The sequence below is a fragment of the Salmo trutta genome, chromosome 3 (assembly GCF_901001165.1).
Source record: "Salmo trutta chromosome 3, fSalTru1.1, whole genome shotgun sequence".
Lineage (NCBI taxonomy): Eukaryota > Metazoa > Chordata > Actinopteri > Salmoniformes > Salmonidae > Salmo > Salmo trutta.
Window position 1 is genome coordinate 58276219 of NC_042959.1, and position 18361 is coordinate 58294579.

Genomic DNA, 18361 nt, shown 5'->3' on the forward strand with positions numbered 1-18361 from the left:
GGAAGTTAGGTAAAAAAAAAAACTGATTTTCACAAAGTCAAATGAATTTATTGTGTTATAGGTTTCATGATGCTTGCATCTAAACCAAATAAGATAGTTTTAAGATGGTTTTATACGTCAGTTAGGGTCTCCATAAGCTTCAATATGAGGTCCTAAACCTAGCATGAAAGTGCATCCTTCTAACTGTGTGGGCTATTATTGTCAAAATGTTTGCCTTTTTGGGGTAAGTTAAACCAAGGGCCACCATACACCATACAAATTCTGATTCTATTTAGTCCGTTTTAAGAATAATATACATAGTATTTTTGTAATGTGTCATGCCTATAGCATGAACTCAGGAGTGCATTTTTATTGTTACAGAGCAGACATCATCATGTCCTGTGTACACAAATGTAAAACAAGCAGGGGTCTAGCCCCCCCTTGAAGTTCTTGAAAGAGCAGCCAAGGAAGTGAGATAAAGGAAGAGGTTCATTTGAGCAGCGGCACGGGATGAACAAATAGACTGAATGACACTGAAGAGGTACATGGACAAAAAAAACATGAAAATGTACCTGTGCGAAACAGAGGCAATGATAGACTAGCAGAAGCACACAAGGTCTTATCTGATGACATGGAATCTGAGCTTGCTAAACATAGTAAACATCTTGAGGACCAGTTTCATGGGCTTAGTATCCTCAAATGCAGAGAACTTGTCTATGAATTGGCACATCGAAACAACATCCCTGTCCTAGACCAACTGGTCAAGAAATGGTAGGGTAAGTGATATTGAACAATTTAGGCATACAGTTGAAGTCATAAATGTCGTGTCTTTGGCATCATTAAAACTGAAGACTTATTTATCAAATAACTCTCTGTAATTATTATTACGCGATTAAACTGATTAATCATGTAACTGTAATTAACTAGGAAGTCAGGGCACCAAAGAAAATATTCAGATTACAAAGTTATAATTTTCCTAATATAACTTTCAGATATTTTAATATCTGATCAATTAGTCTTTGAATTAATGAATTATTATTTACCTCACATTAGTCTCATTCCAAATGTCGTAAATTGTTGGTTATCTGCACAAACCCAGTCTTCACTATGAGTCATCCATACATCAATTGTCTTAAAATCATTTATTTACTAACTAGGTAATTCACAGAAATGCATAACAAACAGTAGATATGGTTACAAGAAATGATAGAGGAATGTGCCCTAGTGGGCTAAACCGGCATGGCGGCTTGTTAGACAAAAGGGGAGTGGGGGGTCAGCGGAGGAGACACTCCAGAGTTGAATATTATAACAATTGAAATGCTAATCCTTTGCACATGAACGCTAACTCATTCGGGAACAATTGCAATCAATATATATATTTACGCTCAGTGTGTCGTCGAGATCTCTGTTGAAAAGTTTGTTTCTGTTGGAGAGTCTGTCCTCCCTCTCTCTCTCTCTCTCTCTCTCTCTCTCTCTCTCTTGGTTAGAATGGATAGTTCAGAGTGACATTCATTCATGTCGTTATAGGATAGATGTTTCGGCGGTTGTCGGTCTTCGCGTTCAATGATACCGAATTCCTAGCTGCAGACTAGTAATTAATATCAAAGACTTGTTCTTATTCTGTCGGTATCGATAGTCTAAGAGTTTAACCTCTCTAGGGTAGGTGGCACCAAATCGTCCCACCTACGTAACAGCCAGTGGAATCCTGTGGCGCGTTATTCAAATACCTTAGAAATGCTATTACTTCAATTTCTCAAACATATGACTATTTTACACCATTTTAAAGACAAGACTCTCGTTAATCTAACCACACTGTCCGATTTCAAAAAGGCTTTACAAACGAAAGCAAAACATTAGATTATGTCAGCAGAGTACCCAGCCAGAAATAATCAGACACCCATTTTTCAAGCTAGCATATAATGTCACAAAAACCCAGAAGACAGCTAAATGCAGCACTAACCTTTGATAATCTTCATCAGATGACACACCTAGGACATTATGTTATACAATGCATGCATGTTTTGTTCAATCAAGTTCATATTTATATCAAAAACCAGCTTTTTACATTAGCATGTGACGTTCAGAACTAGCATACCCCCCGCAAACTTCCGGCGAATTTACTAACAATTTACTAAATTACTCACGATAAACGTTCACAAAAAGCATAACAATTGTTTTAAGAATTATAGATACAGAACTCCTCTATGCACTCGATATGTCCGATTTTAAAATAGCTTTTTGGTGAAAGCACATTTTGCAAAATTCTAAGTAGATAGCCCGGCATCACAGGGCTAGCTATTTAGACACCCAGCAAGTTTAGCCTTCACCAAACTTGATTTACTATTAGAAAAGTTTGATTACCTTTGGTGTTCTTCGTCAGAATGCACTCCCAGGACTTCTACTTCAATAACAAATGTTGGTTTGGTCCCAAATAATCCATAGTTATGTTCAAACAGCGGCGTTTTGTTCGTGCGTTCAAGACACTATCCGAATGGTAAATAAGGGTCACGAGCACGGCGCATTTCGTGACAAAAAAATTCAAAATATTCCATTACCGTACTTCGAAGCATGTCAACCGCTGTTTAAAATCAATTTTTATGCAATTTTTCTCGTAAAAAAGCAATAATATTCCGACCGGGAATCTGCGTTTAGGTAAATAGACAACAGAAAATAAAGCACGGGATCGACTCGTGCACGCGCCTAAGCCCATTATCCTCTTATCGGCCACTTGCCAAAAGCATAAATGTGTTTCAGCCTGGGGCTGGAATGACATCATTCAGCTTTTTCCCGGGCTCTGAGAGCCTATGGGAGCCGTAGGAAGTGTCACGTTACAGCAAAGATCCTCAGTCTTCAATAAACAGAGACAAGAAGTACAAGATCTTGTCAGACAGGCCACTTCCTGTTCAGAATCTTCTCAGGTTTTTGCCTGCCATATGAGTTCTGTTATACTCACAGACACCATTCAAACAGTTTTAGAAACTTTAGGGTGTTATGCATATTGTAGTTACTGGGTAGGAGTAGTAACCAGATTAAATCGGGTACGTTTTTTATCCGGCCGTGTAAATACTGCCCCCTAGCCCTAACAGGTTATCCACGTGGTATGCTTAAAAGTTCAGCAAGACAACTGCATGGTCTGCAACCTTTAGCCATCTCGTAATTGAGGTAAGCTTGGTCTCCTCTCAAACCTTGGCCCTCTCGTTATCGAGGTAAGCTGGTCTCCTCTCAAACCTTGGCCCTCTCGTTATCGAGGTAAGCTGGTCTGGTGATAGAAAACCTAGGTGGGGGTTTTATTCGGGACATAGAAAAAGGCTGTCTCATGACGCCAGGTCCTGTCTGTGCCCCTGGGGGCGTGCCAATGACTTAGTGAAACTTTAAACAGAAATACAATTCTCTCACATTAACATCATTACATAGCATCCCATCATCTCACAAATAGCTTCATCCTTATTCATTTATTTATACAACCATTAGATGTAAGTCTCATACCTGAGACTCTTCTATAAACATGGTTATGGTAATGTGGCAGTATTGTCTCTCATGAGTTTCACAAAATTGTACCAAACGGACCAGTTCGTAGCTGAATTCTTCACCGATCTTTTATACCTTCTCCAGAACATAAATGTCGTTCGTTTCTCCAGTTCTGTGAGGTGGAAGAAATTCCTTTGTTCTCTCTATGAAACTCACTCTCTCTCAAAACTGTGGCCATGAGGAGAGGATCTCCTCCAGGAATTTACGACCTCTCTTACAGAGCCTGGTGAAAGGGGTATAGAGATGGAGAGGGGGATCGTGCTCGCTGTACCCAAAGAGGGCAACGTCATGACATAAGTTTACATACACTTAGGTTGGAGTCATTAAAACTCATTTTTCAACCACTCCACAAATTTCTTGTTAACAATCTATAGTTTTGGCAAGTCGATTAGGACATCTACTTTATGCATGACACAAGTAATTTTTCCAACAATTGTTTACAGACAGATTATTTCACTTACAATTCCCTGTATCACAATTCCAGTGGGTCAGAAGTTTACACTAAGTTGACTGTGCCTTTAAACAGCTTGGAAAATTCCAGAAAATTATGTCATGGCTTTAGAAGTGTCTGATAGGCTAATTGACATCATTTGAGTCAATTGGAGGTGTACCTGTGGATGTATTTCAAGGCCTACCTTTGCTTGACATCATGGGAAAATCAAAAAAGATTTGCCACAACCTCAGATTTTTTTTTTGGTAGACCTCTACACGTCTGGTTCATCCTTGGGAGCAATTTCCAAATGCCTGAAGGTACCACGTTCATCTGTACAAACAATAGTACGCAAGCATAAATACCATGGGACCACGCAGCCATCATACCGCTCAGGAAGGAGACGCGTTCTGTCTCCTAGAGATGAACGTACTTTGGTGCGAAAAGTGCAAAGTCAAGGTATTGGAGTGGCCATCACAAAGCCCTGACCTCAATCCCATAGAAAATTTGTGGGCAGAACTGAAAAAGCGTGTGCAAGCAAGGAGACCTACAAACCTGACTAAGTTACACCAGCTCTGTCAGGAGGAATGGGCCAAAATTCACCCAACTTATTGTGGGAAGCTTGTGGAAGGCTGCCCGTAATGTTTGACCCAAGTTAAACAATTTAAAGGCAATGCTACCAAATACTAATTGAGTGTATGTAAACTTCTGACCCACTGGGAATGTAAAAGCTGAAATAAATCATTCTCTCTACTATTATTCTGACATTTCACATTCTTAAAATAAAGTGTCGATCCTAACTGACCTAAGACAGGGAATTTTTACTAGGATTAAATGTCAGGAATTGTGAAAAACTGAGTTTAAATGTATTTGGCTAAGGTTTATGTAAACTTCTGACTTCAACTGTACATTTAAGATATAAAGTATATTTGGAAAGTATTCAGACCCCTTGACTTTTTCCAGATTTTGTTACATTACAACCTTATTCTAAAATGGATTCAATAAAAGAAAATCATCATCAACCTACACACAAACTGAACAATCAGGGGAGAAGGGCCTTGGTCAGGGAGGTGACCAACAACCCAATGGTCACTCTGATAGAACTCCAGAGTGCCTCTGTGGAGATGGGAGAACCTTCCAGAAGGACAACCATCTCTGCAGCACTCCACCAATCAGGCCTTTATGGTTGAGTGGCAAGACGAAAGCCACCCCTCAGTAAAAAGCACATGACAGCCCACTTGGAGTTTGCCAAAAGGCATCTAAAAGACTCTCAGACAATGAGAAACAAGATTCTCTGGCCTGAATACCAAGCATCACGTCTGGAGGAAAGCTGGCACCATCCCTACGGTGAAGCATGGTGGTGGCAGCATTATGCTGTGGGGATGTTTTTCAGAGGCAGGGACTGTGAGACAAGTCAGGATCGAGGGAAAGATGAACAGAGCTAAGTACAGAGAGCTCCTTGATGAAAACCTGCTCCAGAGCGCTCAGGACCTCAGACTGGGGGCGAAGGTTCACCTTCCAACAGGACAACAACCCTAAGGACACAGCCAAGATAACGCAGGAGTGGCTTCGGGACAAGTCTCAGAATGTCCTTGAGTAGCCCAGCCAGAGCCCAGACTTGAACCTGATCTAACATCTCTAGAGAGACCTGAAAATAGCTGTGCAGCAACGCTCCCCATCCAATCTGACAGAACTTGAGAGGATCTGCAGAGAATAATGGGAAAAACTCCCCAAATACAGGTGTGCCAAGTTTATAGCGTCATACCCAAGAAGACTCGAGGCTGTAATCGCTGCCAAAGGTGCTTCAACAAAGCACTGAGTAAATGGTCTGAATAGTTATGTAAATGTAATATTTCAGTTTTTAAAATATTTTTTATATTTGACAACATTTCTAAAAACCTGTTTTTGCTTTGTCATTATGGCGTATTGTGTGTAGATTGATGAAACAATCAAACAATTTAATCCATTTTAGAAAAAGGCTGTAACGTATCAAAATGTGGAAAAAGTCAAGGGGTCTGAATACTTTCTGAATGCACTGTACAATATTCCATACCCCCATTCCATGAATTCAACTTTGACCTACCAGCACCATCCCCCACTGTTACAGGACACTATCACCCACTTACCCCAAGATGGCTCAATTTACCCTGTCCCTATGCTCAATTGACCCCATACCCAGGGTAAGTTGTGCCAAGAGACCACTTTTTTGGACAAGCTGTGTTTTCAAAACTGTTACGTTTACATGAATTCTAATTATTTCAAGGGATACACAACATCCTGAAATATATGTAGATATCTTTGTTAGAAAGAATTCTATATTTCCGTTGACATAGTGGTGCTAAATAAATAAAAAATGACTCAACTTACCCCACTCTTGCCTATAGCAAGCTGTGTCATGTGGTTGGTTAGGTTGAAATGCCTCTGGAGTTGTATTGGAGAGAGTGAGGGTCGGGGCCTGGGAAAAGTGTAGGGTAAAATAAAAATCATAAAAGCTATGGCTCCTAGCAAATGACTTATTTTTTGGGAACGGTAGACAGTTTGATCATACAGATGTGTACGCATGAGGCCCATGATGCAGGAAAGACACATGGACACCGCTACCTAAAATAAGTCCAGCATTGACACACCCAAACACACAGACACAGACAAACAAACACACACACACACACACACGTAAATATACTAAAATACACCCACACACAACTACACATAAGCACAATACTGACACACAGACACACACGTACAAGCACACACCCACACACTATACTCCCACACTGGATGACTGGTGTCTTTCATCTTTCCCCTTAAGTCAAACTCAGCTAGAGGGATTCCCTAGCTGGTGAACTGACTGATGATGACTATAATACTGCATTCACTGTGTCTTCCTTTGAAGCAGCAGAAACCAGACATGCTGAAGAAGCCCTTGGCTGCAACTCATCACAATAACTAGATAGACCTTTTGTCCAACTGTTCTCTAGGTATGTTTTAGCCAGGTACAGATAGTACAGGAAGATGTTGGGAAAGATCTTCCTGGCTGTATGATGTCACTGTTGTCACAAGGGAAAGTTGGAGACTGTACTGTTTCTTCCAAAAATGTACGCAAAATAGATCACAATCGGGATCTACATGTTTAAATAAAGAATAAGAAAATAGACTGGCTGTTGGATTACACTTCTATGCTGTGCTTGTGAATCCTTTTTCTCTGTGCCTTGGCTTGCTTGTGTCATCACAGCTGATTTATTGTAATTCCATTAATGACCACACGGTGTCTCCTTCCTCTCTCCATAGTCCACTGACACGGAGCGAGAGAGAGAGACCCTGCACACATTTTTCTAGTGCATCTCATACAGCAGAAATATGTTCCTCTAGTCCCCTCATTGTGTCATTCTGAGTCGGTACTCTGTAGTCCAGACCTGGGTTCAAATAGTATTTGTTTTCTATCAAATATTTACTTGCGCTCGATTGAGCTTGACTGATGCAAAAGGAACCAACAGAATAGCCCCAAACATATAAAACCCTGCCCATCTGGAACTCTAGACAGGTTCAATCAAATGCTCATTGTATTTGAAGGAAAACGAATGCTGTTTGAACCCAGGCAGGTCTGGACGGTATTTCCAACAGTTCCATAACCCAGGGGTCAGTCATGGTGAGCTGCCCTGGGAGGAACAGATGTCCTCTTCCCACTCTCTCTGCTATCCTGCAATTCTGCCTCTCTGATCCTATCTGCCCCTCCCTGCTCCTTCCTGTCCTCCTTGCTCCTCCCTCCTCCTCTCTGCTCCTCCCTGCTCCTCTCTTTTCCTCTCTGCTTCTCCCTGCTCTTCTCTTCTCCTCTCTGTTCCCATCTCCTCCTCTCTGCTCCTCTCTTCTCATCTTCTCCTCTTTGCTCCTCCCTACTCCTCTTTGCATCTCTCTGCTCCTCTCTTCTCCTCTCTGCTCGTCCCTCCTCCTCTTCTCTTTTCCTCTCTGCTCCTCCCTCCTCTCTGCTCCTCTCTTTTCTTCTCTCATCCTCTCTGCTCTTCTCTTTCCCTCTCTTCTTCTCCCTCCTCTCTGCTCCTCTCTTTTCCTCCCTCCTCTCTGCATTGCTCTCCTCCTCTCTGTTCCTCCCTCCTCCTCCCTCCTCCTCTCTGCTCCTCCCTCCTCCTCCCTGTTCCTCTATGCTCCTCTCCTCTCTTCTCTTCTCTACTTCCCCCTCTCTGCACCTCTCTGCACCTCCCTGTTCCTCTATGCTCCTCTCTTCTCCTCTCTGCTTCTCCCTCTTCACCTCTCTGCACCTCCCTGTTTCTCTATGCTCCTCCCTCTCCCTGTTCCTCTCTGCTCATCTCTGTTCCTCTCTGCCCACTGGAACAGGCTTCCTGATGGGAAGAGAGGGATTGTGGGCCGTATGTCGTGTTATCCGGTGCACTGTAGGCCCAGTGGGTGATTCACTCCACAGAGAGGCTTTCCACACACCACATACTGTACATGCAGCCACACACACACACACACACACACACACACACACACACACACACACACACACACACACACACACACACACAGAAGGTGTGTTTCACTCGACCCCATTCTTCCTCCGCGCCTGTTCCTCTGTCGACCTTGTAAAGGTGTACCTGATGGGCCGCGTCCCCCCTAGTCCTTCACTGGGACAAACAAGCCTTTACCGTACTGTAGCCACTGTGGGGTTAGAGACACAACTCATTAAGCCTGTGTCCTCTCCCTCCCATTACGACCTTGTGTTGGGCTCTTTTTACTCCCAGACACACAGTAAGAAAAATATTAATATTGACAATATTGACAGAGAACAATATTGACAATATTCTGCCCACTTGGCAGTTGACTGTTGGTCACAAATATTAAGAAATGTGATGGTTTTCTGCTTCTGGTGAAAAGTAGTGCACTTCTGGTCAAAAGTAGTGCAGTATAATGGGAATAGGGTGCCATTTAGGACATATTCAAACAGATATTGGAGTAGGACTCTGGGACATGTCTAGCAGAGTGTAATTTATTGAAACTGTTTTACCTTATAAGGTTTTAAAGGAGCAATGTGTAATAATAACTAACTAGCTGCTATGAAGCAATCTGCATTTTAACAATGAGAATTCTCACTATTTAACAGAATTCAGCAAAATAAAGTTGTGTCACACACACACACATACACACACACACACACACACACACACACACACACACACACACACACACACACACACACACACACAGCATCTCACAGTCAACAAAGACAGCTAGTTAATTCTGAGGTTGTATTTGATTACCAGCTAGATCAGGCTGTGTGATGTGAGCTCAGAGCTCACTGTGTTGTTCGGTGGCTCTCTCTCTCTATATATTCATTGACTTTATGGCTGAGAGGGGGAATGGTAGCAGTGAGCGATTCTGGCTTTGGCAGCGCTGAGTTCAGCGGTGACACAAAACCGGAAATGGCCTGTCTGAGAACTCAGGGGATAATGGTGATGATGTATAAAATAGAACTCCCACTGCATAATCACCAAAAACCACTTTCATTAATCTAAAGAATGTGTAAATGAACTCAGAATCTATTCCACTGAAAGAGAAAGAGGAAAACCCAGCTGACAGCCTGTTTATAAGGTGAAATAACTTCAGAAAGGGTCCCATTTATCTTGGTCTCGGAGGAATCATTGAAATGAACACACAGATACACAACCTCCAGGACGACAAGGTAGTCAGGGTGTGGAGACACTGATGAAACAGCAATAATTAGGGTGGGATTAGAATATAATTACCTACTTGTGTTTCTCAAGGTTTCCCATGTTTATCTACCCAGCCCCAACCCTGGCTCAGCCTCAACCCTAGTCCCACCTAGCCCCAACCCTGGCTCAGCCTCAACCCTAGTCCCACCTAGCCCCAACCCTGGCTCAGCCTCAACCCTAGTCCCACCTAGCCCCAACCCTGGCTCAGCCTCAACCCTAGTCCCACCTAGCCCCAACCCTGGCTCAGCCTCAACCCTAGTCCCACCTAGCCCCAACCCTGGCTCAGCCTCAACCCTAGTCCCACCTAGCCCCAACCCTGGCTCAGCCTCAAACTAGTCCCACCTAGCCCCAACCCTGGCTCAGTCTAAACCCTAGTCCCACCTAGCCCCAACCCTGGCTCAGCCTCAAACTAGTCCCACCTAGCCCCAACCCTGGCTCAGCCTAAACCCTAGTCCCACCTAGCCCCAACCCTGGCTCAGCCTCAACCCTAGTCCCACCTAGCCCCAACCCTGGCTCAGCCTCAACCCTAGTCTCACCTAGCCCCAAACCTGGCTCAGCCTCAACCCTAGTCCCACCTAGCCCCAACCCTGGCTCAGCCTCAACCCTAGTCCCACCTAGCCCCAACCCTGGCTCAGCCTCAACCCTAGTCCCACCTAGCCCCAACCCTGGCTCAGCCTCAAACTAGTCCCACCTAGCCCCAACCCTGGCTCATCCTCAACCCTAGTCCCACCTAGTTCCAACCCTGGCTCAGCCTCAACCCTAGTCCCAGCTGAGCCCCAGCCCCAACCCTATACCCCAGCCCAGCCCTGGCTCAGCCTCAACCCTAGTCCCAGCTGAGCCCCAGCCCCAGCTTCAGCCCCCAGCCCAGCCCCAACCCTGGCTCAGCCTCAACCCTAGTCCCAGCTGAGCCCCAGCCCCAACCCCAGCCTCAGTCCCCAGCCCAGCCCCAACCAAGTTCAGCACATTAGTATTGTATTAGTTAGCAGGACAAGAGAAACACAGCAAGCCAACATGAGCTTAAATCCAGCCCCTTACTTGTTACATTGGGGTCATGAAGTGAGATGGGTGTTTCCCACCCAAGCTAATGGAGGTACCTGCAGAGAGGCATTACGGTGTGCCTGATAATGCAGCAGCATGAAGGGCATAGTGAGTCCTCAGTCCTGTTGACCAAGTCACCAATACATCTGGATGTTTTAAGTGACCTAATATTATATTAAATCCACCTTTTATTCATCAAATGAACCTCTGTGTAAATGACAGAATAACTGTATGCTTGGTGTTTATTCTGATCGTTATATAAACCATTGATCAGAGAGAAGTGCAAATCACATCTAGGCATCTTTAGGCAATAAGGCACAGGGTGTGGTATATAGGCACAACACAATGCGGAGTGCCTGGACACGGCCCTTAGCCGTGGTATATTGGCCATATATCACAAACCCCAGAGGTGCCTTATTGCTATTATTAACTGGTTACCAATGTAATAAGAGCAGTAAAAATAAATGTTTTGTCATACCCATGGTATATGGTGTGATATACTACGTCTGTCAGCCAATCAGAATTCAGGGCTCGAACCACCCAGTTTATAAAATTGAATATAACTTTCTTATACAGACGCTGTGCATCCATCCATCCATGCTGGCCTTCACTCACATTTCTGTCTAGCCACTTACTTGTCTTCTGTGTTAAAGGGCCCTTTGCTTAATGTCTGTAACTCCCATATGAGCGTGCTGCTCCCCTGTCCTCCCACTGAGGATCATCCAGTCTGATTTATGAGTAAACTCTGTCAGACCCATTAGATTGGAATCCCTTCCTCCACCTTTTCTTTCTCTTCCCTTTCTCAGACTCTCTCCCCCTCTCCCCTCCCCTCTCCCAGAGGAAGTAGAATGCCTTGTCCTCCTCCCTTATTACTTATGAGAGCTGATGGTTGGCAGTCATATATGGCAAAAGCACTGACGACAGCATCTCTGCGCGCCCATGTATTGTATCTGCGTGCGCGGTCCAGAGTATGAGAAAGAGAAGGATACAGCAAGCGTGTGCGTGAACGAATGCTTGCGTGTTGTGTGTGTATGTATGTGTGTGTTTGTATGCGTGCTCTAATAGGCAGAGAGAAAGATGAGTTGAATATTGAGGCTGGCCCCGATGCACCGGTAAGTGAAGCTTGCTTTGCTGGAAGATGCCTCGCCGCTGCTTTTTTACCTCACCTCCACTGCAAAGAGATCCTGCTACAGCCCGATATATTTTGTCGGGTTAAGTTCGGAGCATTATGACTGTACATTCCAGCCTCGACAGCTTTTCATTTAAGGACTCTTTCTACCAAGATCAGGAGAAATATGGAACTTGATTGGCATCTTCGCGTTTAATGCGTCCCTGGAGATAGACAGACGCGGGTCCGGACGGAGAGCGAGGCAGCGCAGGTGGATGTATTGTGTTTGAGGAAAAGGGCCATACTGAGGATAAAAGACACGAAGGAAAAAGGAGGAAAATGCAGTTTGATACATTGCGTCAATTTTGTAGCTCCGTTCTATCCCATTTTAATGAGGCTTTTACGCCGCCTCAGAACATTCTGCAGACGGAGCTATTCGAGCAGGCGTTGAGCAACATCGGGTGAGTGATTCCTTTGTAAGAATGTGTGATTTATGATGGGCTTCCCCCGTTGGTATGTCAAAGGAGCATTCGAAGAGAGGGGGTTTCGCTTATTGATCCATCCGCAGCAGGCTATGCGAAGACGTCGCCTTCCTTCCGGGGAGTTGCAGTTGATATTGCTCCTCGCAGAGAGAGATAGAGAGAGAGAGATAGATAGAGAGAGAGAGATATATATAGAGAGAGATAGAGATAGAGATAGAGATAGGGGGTGTTGTTGGATGGAACGGTCGTGAAACAATACGGCTAAAATGTGATAATGCTGAGATGTGTGTGTGTGTGTGTGTGTGTGTGTGTGTGTGTGTGTGTGTGTGTGTGTGTGTGTGTATTTCTGTCTCGATGTACCGCTGCTGCCGCATGTGTGTGCTGCCGTCATAGGCTGCTCTGCCTGCTTGCGCGGATAACATTACGGTATGTCGTAATATTGCTCCAGCCTCGAATCATTTGAGTCATTTGTGACCCTCCTTTTCATACGCTATGCTATAGTAATTACCTCCATTCCTAACCCACACCAATACTGGATTCTTTCCCATGGCCATGTCAGCAGTTTTGTATTATCCTACAGTAACTGTGATTCTTGCTAAACACTGAAGATAATTAATGTAATTTACATATCATACATAATATTTTCGCTAAATAATCTTGGAAATTCAGCACACATACTGCCCAACCACTACACACTTATGCGGTATGGAGGAATTCCTGTAAATGTAATAAAATGTGTGTGTATATGATGTACAGCAGAGAATGGGATGTAGTCTCTGGAAAGAGAAAGCGCAGCAGGCATTTTGTAGCCCAGAAACAAGCCTATAGATACAACATGCATCTTTCCCTCATATTCTTTTTTCTTCTCTCTCCCTCAGAAATAATTCACAATGTGGCCTCGCTAGCTCTCTGCCCCCTCACATTACATATACCCAACAGCACAACACACTCACTCAGCCACGGAGGTGTGGTTTACACAGACAGCTGCCTATATGTGTTCCTACACTAGCCTATCATCATCATCATCATCGTCATCACATTTTGCAGATTTACATTTGATACTATTTAAAGGGATGCTTCAGGATTTTGGCAATGAGGCCCTTTATCTACTTCCCCAGAGTCAGATGAACACGTGGATACCATTATGATAAAGGACCTCATTGCCAAAATCCCAAAGTATCCCTTTCAGCCTATAAGGAGGATATGAGGATACGATAGTAGCCTAACTAACCCATATCCATCCAGACACATCAGTGGAGAGACAGGAAAGACTGGAGGACAGGCATTGCCCTGTCAGCATACTGTACTGTATATTAAAGGGCCAACTAAATCATGACCACTTGATACAAGATCAAGAGACTGTCACTGTTCCTCAAGGCCCATATTCATAAAGAGTCTCAGAGAAGGAGTGCTGGTCCCCCCCTGTCCATATAATCTCATTTCATATGATCTAAAAGGCAAAACTCATTCTAGATCAGCACCCAGAGGATCTCAGAGATTGAACGAGGGCCATTGTCTACCTTATGATTTACGGTGTAGAATTTGTCCAGTGATTTCTAGTAACCCACTGGGCACAGACGTCAGTTCAACGTCTAGTTTTGATTGACATTTTGTTGAGTAATGTGAATTCAAGGGAAAACCAACCACAGCAGACTCTCTCTCTCTCTCTCTCCCCCCCCCCCCCCTCTCTCTCTCTCTCTCCCCCTCTCTCTCTCCCCCCTCTCTCTCTCTCTCTCTCTCTCTCTCTCTCTCTCCCCTCTCCTCTCTCTCTCTCTCTCTCTCTCTCTGTCTCTCCCTCTCTCTCTCTCTGTCTCTCTCTCCCTCTCTCTCTCTCTCTCTCTCTGTCTCTCTCTGTCTCTCTCTCTACATGCTGTCTGCTGCCTCACTAATGGGTTCTGCATTGAGATCCATCTCTATGTGTTATGCATGTGTATGTCAGTAGAGGTTCTAATGGGGTCCACAATCTGTTCTTAGAAGTTGTGAATGAATGCTTCTGCGCCATGGCGTGGTGTGGGGTCGCTCCTCTCCTCCTCTCTGCTGTGGGCTGTATCAACCCATTGGCTTGACAGATTCCAGGAAACGCTTGCCTCCGACCAAAAGCTACACATGCAGCTGATGTCAAGCCTGATCACTGCATAATAGAGGTTGTGCAGCATTATTGGAATTGAATAAGTTGATTCAATACAACCCCCCCCCCCCCAAACGACTATGTTTACAACCTCACCATGTACCAGTTTGTTTATTATCAGTTATTATCAGTTTATTATCATGTGTCTCATCACATGAAGCCATTGACAGTGTCAGAACTGTTCTTCACTGTGCTCTCAGTCACTCAGCTAGTCATAGACCTCAATCATCATTTTACTTCCTCCCTCCTTTCTGCCAGTTATGAGGGTGCCATGGTAACTATGTTTGATCAATAGTAGTTCCTAGTGCTTTTTGAGGTCAGTTGGTTTCGGTTTGATAAAAAATAAAAACAAATCACGTTTTTTGATAATTTTTTTAAAACATTAAATATGCTATGCATTATGAGGGTTGAATGCTGTAACAACAAAGAATAAAACTATGAATAAAAGTCCTATGATGGTAGTCACTGGCCATTACTGCTTCTCACTTATTAACCAGCATTTATTCACATTTACTTTACTTTAATAAAATATTTCAGTTGTTGTGTATATTACATTTGTTTTATTTGATGACTTTATTATTTCATTCCAAGTCATGATCTCATCTCTATAGAGCTGCTGCCTATGCTGTCTGCCAAAATCACTATTTTAGTGGTTCTTCAAAGTAAATAATACTTTTATGACTGCTGAATACCAACTATCAATCACTTAGATCATGTATTTTCAGGTAGAGATACCTCACCAAGCAGCTGCTCTATCCCTCTCGATCACGCATTCTTCTTTCTTTTAGGTAGCAGGCGTAAAAGAAACATACTTGACATGTAGGTGCAATTATGGTCATTGTAGTTAATTACCAGGGTTTCTGCACTAAACTATGTAGAATATTGGCCGTTTGGAAACTACAACTCCCTACTACATCGCACAGTTCAGGGTTGATCTGATTTATCTCAGAAACTGCGTAATGTGCGCATTGAGCTCATGCAAAATAACAAATTAAATGGAATTTAAATAATTGAACCAATGTTGGTCAATTAGTTGTTTAAAACCCCAAAATAACCGAAATGTCGGTTAATCGCTCAGCACTAATCAATAGAGGGGATGAGGTGTCCCCTATCTGTTAATCCTGGTGTTAGTCTGGTTTGGTCTGGAACCAGGGAAGCCCTCCTTCCCCCCTCCCTCCCTCTCTCGCTCTCTCACTCACACTCTGTCTCTCTCCCACTCTGTCTGTCTGTCTCTCTCACTCTCACTCACTCTATCTCTCTCTTGTTCTTCTGCTTCTTCTAGCAAGAGTTTAGTGAAGTGGTGAGTGGGAAGATGGAGGGGAATACACAGTATGTGGATCAGGGGATTGGGGTTGAGTCTAGAGAGGTTGACATGAGGAGGAGGAAGATAAGAAGAGGAGGATGAAAAGGCAGAATACAAAATAAGCAGAGATGAGGAGGCAGGAGATAAGAGAGGAGCGGAGGAGGAGGAGGCTGAGATACACAGGCATCAGTCATCATAGTGACAAAGATAGAAAAGAGATAGACAGACAGGCTGCAGCTTTGGGACTCTGCCATCTGACTGTGAACAAGTCTCATTTGTACCCTATTTCCTACATAGTGCACTACGTATAAGGGCTCTATCCAAAAGTAGTGAACTAATACAGTATAGGAAATAGGGTGTAAGCAGACTAGAGACCAGAGTGGGAATCCATATGCTCTGCTCTTACAGGATAGACCTCTTGGGTATGTCCCTGCCGCTGAAAAACATCCCCACAGCATGATGCCGCCACCACCATGCTTCACCGTAGGGATGTTGCCAGGTTTCCTCCAGGTTTCCTCCAGACGTGACGCTTGGCATTCAGGCCAAAGAGTTCAATCTTAGTTTTATCAGACCAGAGAATCTTGTTTTTAATGTTCTGAGTGTCCTTTAGATGCCTTTTGGCAAACTCCAAGCGGGCTGTCATGTGCCTTTTACTGAGGAGTGGCTTCCGTCTGGCCACTCTACCATAAAAGCCTGATTGATGGAGTGCTGCAGAGATGGTTGTCCTTCTGGAAGGTTCTCCCATCTTCACAGAGGAACTCTGGAGCTCTGTCAGAGTGACCATCGGGTTTTTGGTCACCTCCCTGACCAAGGCCCCCGATTTCTCAGTTTGGCTGGGCAGCCATCTCTAGGAAGGGTCTTGGTGGTTCCAAACTTGTTCCATTTAAGAACGATGGAGGCAACTGTGTTCTTGGGGACCTTCAATGCTGCAGACATTTTTTGGTTCCTTTCCCCAGATCTGTGCCTTGACACAATCCTGTCTCAGAGCTCTACGGACAATTCTTTCGACCTCATGGCTTGGATTTTGCTCTGACATGTACTGTCAACTGTGGGACCTTATATAGACAGATGTGTGAGCCTTTCCAAATCATGTCCAATCAAATTAATTTACCACAGGTGGACTCCAATCATGTTGTAGAAACATCTCAAGGATTGTCAATGGAAACAGGATGAACCTGAGCTCAATTTTGAGTCTCATAGCAAATGGTCTGAATACTTATGTATATAAGGTATTTCTGTTTTTTATTTTTAATAAATTAACAAACATTTCAAAAAAACTGTTTTCACTTTGTCATTTAGGGGGTATTATGTGTAGATTGATGAGGAAATGTTTTTATTTAATCAATTTTAGAATGAGGCTGTAACGTAACAAAATGTGGAAAACAGGAAGGGATCTGAATACTTTGAGCCAGAGAGAGAGAGCCACCCATCCATAGGCACAACAACAAGGGTTATAAAGCAACGAGGTTTAATTGCAGTTTGTAGTTGGTCACAGGATAGCAGTGCTCGCGTAGTAGGGTACACATGATGTCAGGACACCACACAAACAAAAATACATATAGTGCTGCTACACCTAGGAACGGCCATGCTCCTCGAGGAAAGCGAAGCACACAGAGGGTCGTGGCGCGAACAGGGAGCACAACAAGAGATAGACAACAGAGGACAGTCTCGGAATGTGACAGGGACATCTGGGTTCTTTCATGCTCACACAGCGACACTGATTCTCTCAAAAGGACTGAGTTTGCGTTTGTGTGTGTAAGGATCAGCTTTATTATGTCATTAATGGCCAGGAATAGTAACATTTCAGTAAAGCCCAGCAAGGGGGCTTTTCAGGCCTTCTTTAGTGGATGTGTACTGTACGGACATCCTCCACTGCCTGAGGTCCCAAACTCTGTCTCATCCGGCTGATGGGACTGTTATGAAAAGAAGGTGGCTGAGTGGCATTCAAAGTGGTGTGTGCATTTCTGTGTGTGTGTGTATGAGAGGGGCATCTCTAAGTTGTGTGTGTGTTCATGAATTCGAAACGTGTCCCAAAGGGGCGTTTCTTCTTTGAAAAGCTTCTCTTTCAGCTGTGAACCAGATGTCTGATTTCATCCTGTTCTTTTTCTTCAATAGAGAGAGAAATTGTAAACACTGCATGTATGGATGTGGTGTACTTATATGTGTTGACGTGAAGTTGATTGTCAATGTCATAAGGCATTTATGATATATGTATGTAGTTAATATAGGGTGGCTGGTAGCCTAGCGGTTAGAACGTTGGGCCATTAACTGAGAGGTCACTAGTATGAATCCCCGAGCCGACAAGGTGAAAAATCTGCCGATGTGCCCTTGAGCAAGGCACTTAACCCCTTGTCTCAGGGGGAGTGGGATATGCAAAAAAGCGTGAAACAGGACAAAATATATAATCACCGACCAAATATATAATTATTATTTTGTTCTAACTATATATTTTTTCACATGTGATTATCGCACACTCACGCCTGCAAACACACACACATACACACACTGATGACATATCTGACACACATTAGCCCCTACCAAGTGGAACGTTATCACCACATCAAGCCTCGTTAGCTCACATGAAATACAATCAACACTTACTGTGTTTGTGTGTATGTGGCTGTGTGTGTGTGTGTGTGTGT

At 43.8% G+C, this 18361-nt stretch overlaps 1 protein-coding gene across 1 annotated transcript in view; it reads left to right on the forward strand.

Annotated features, from left to right (window-relative positions):
• The window catches only part of LOC115180921 (regulating synaptic membrane exocytosis protein 2), a gene marked incomplete in the record, with an annotated part of 190891 nt that overhangs the window by 60076 nt on the left and 112454 nt on the right, over nucleotides 1-18361 (forward strand).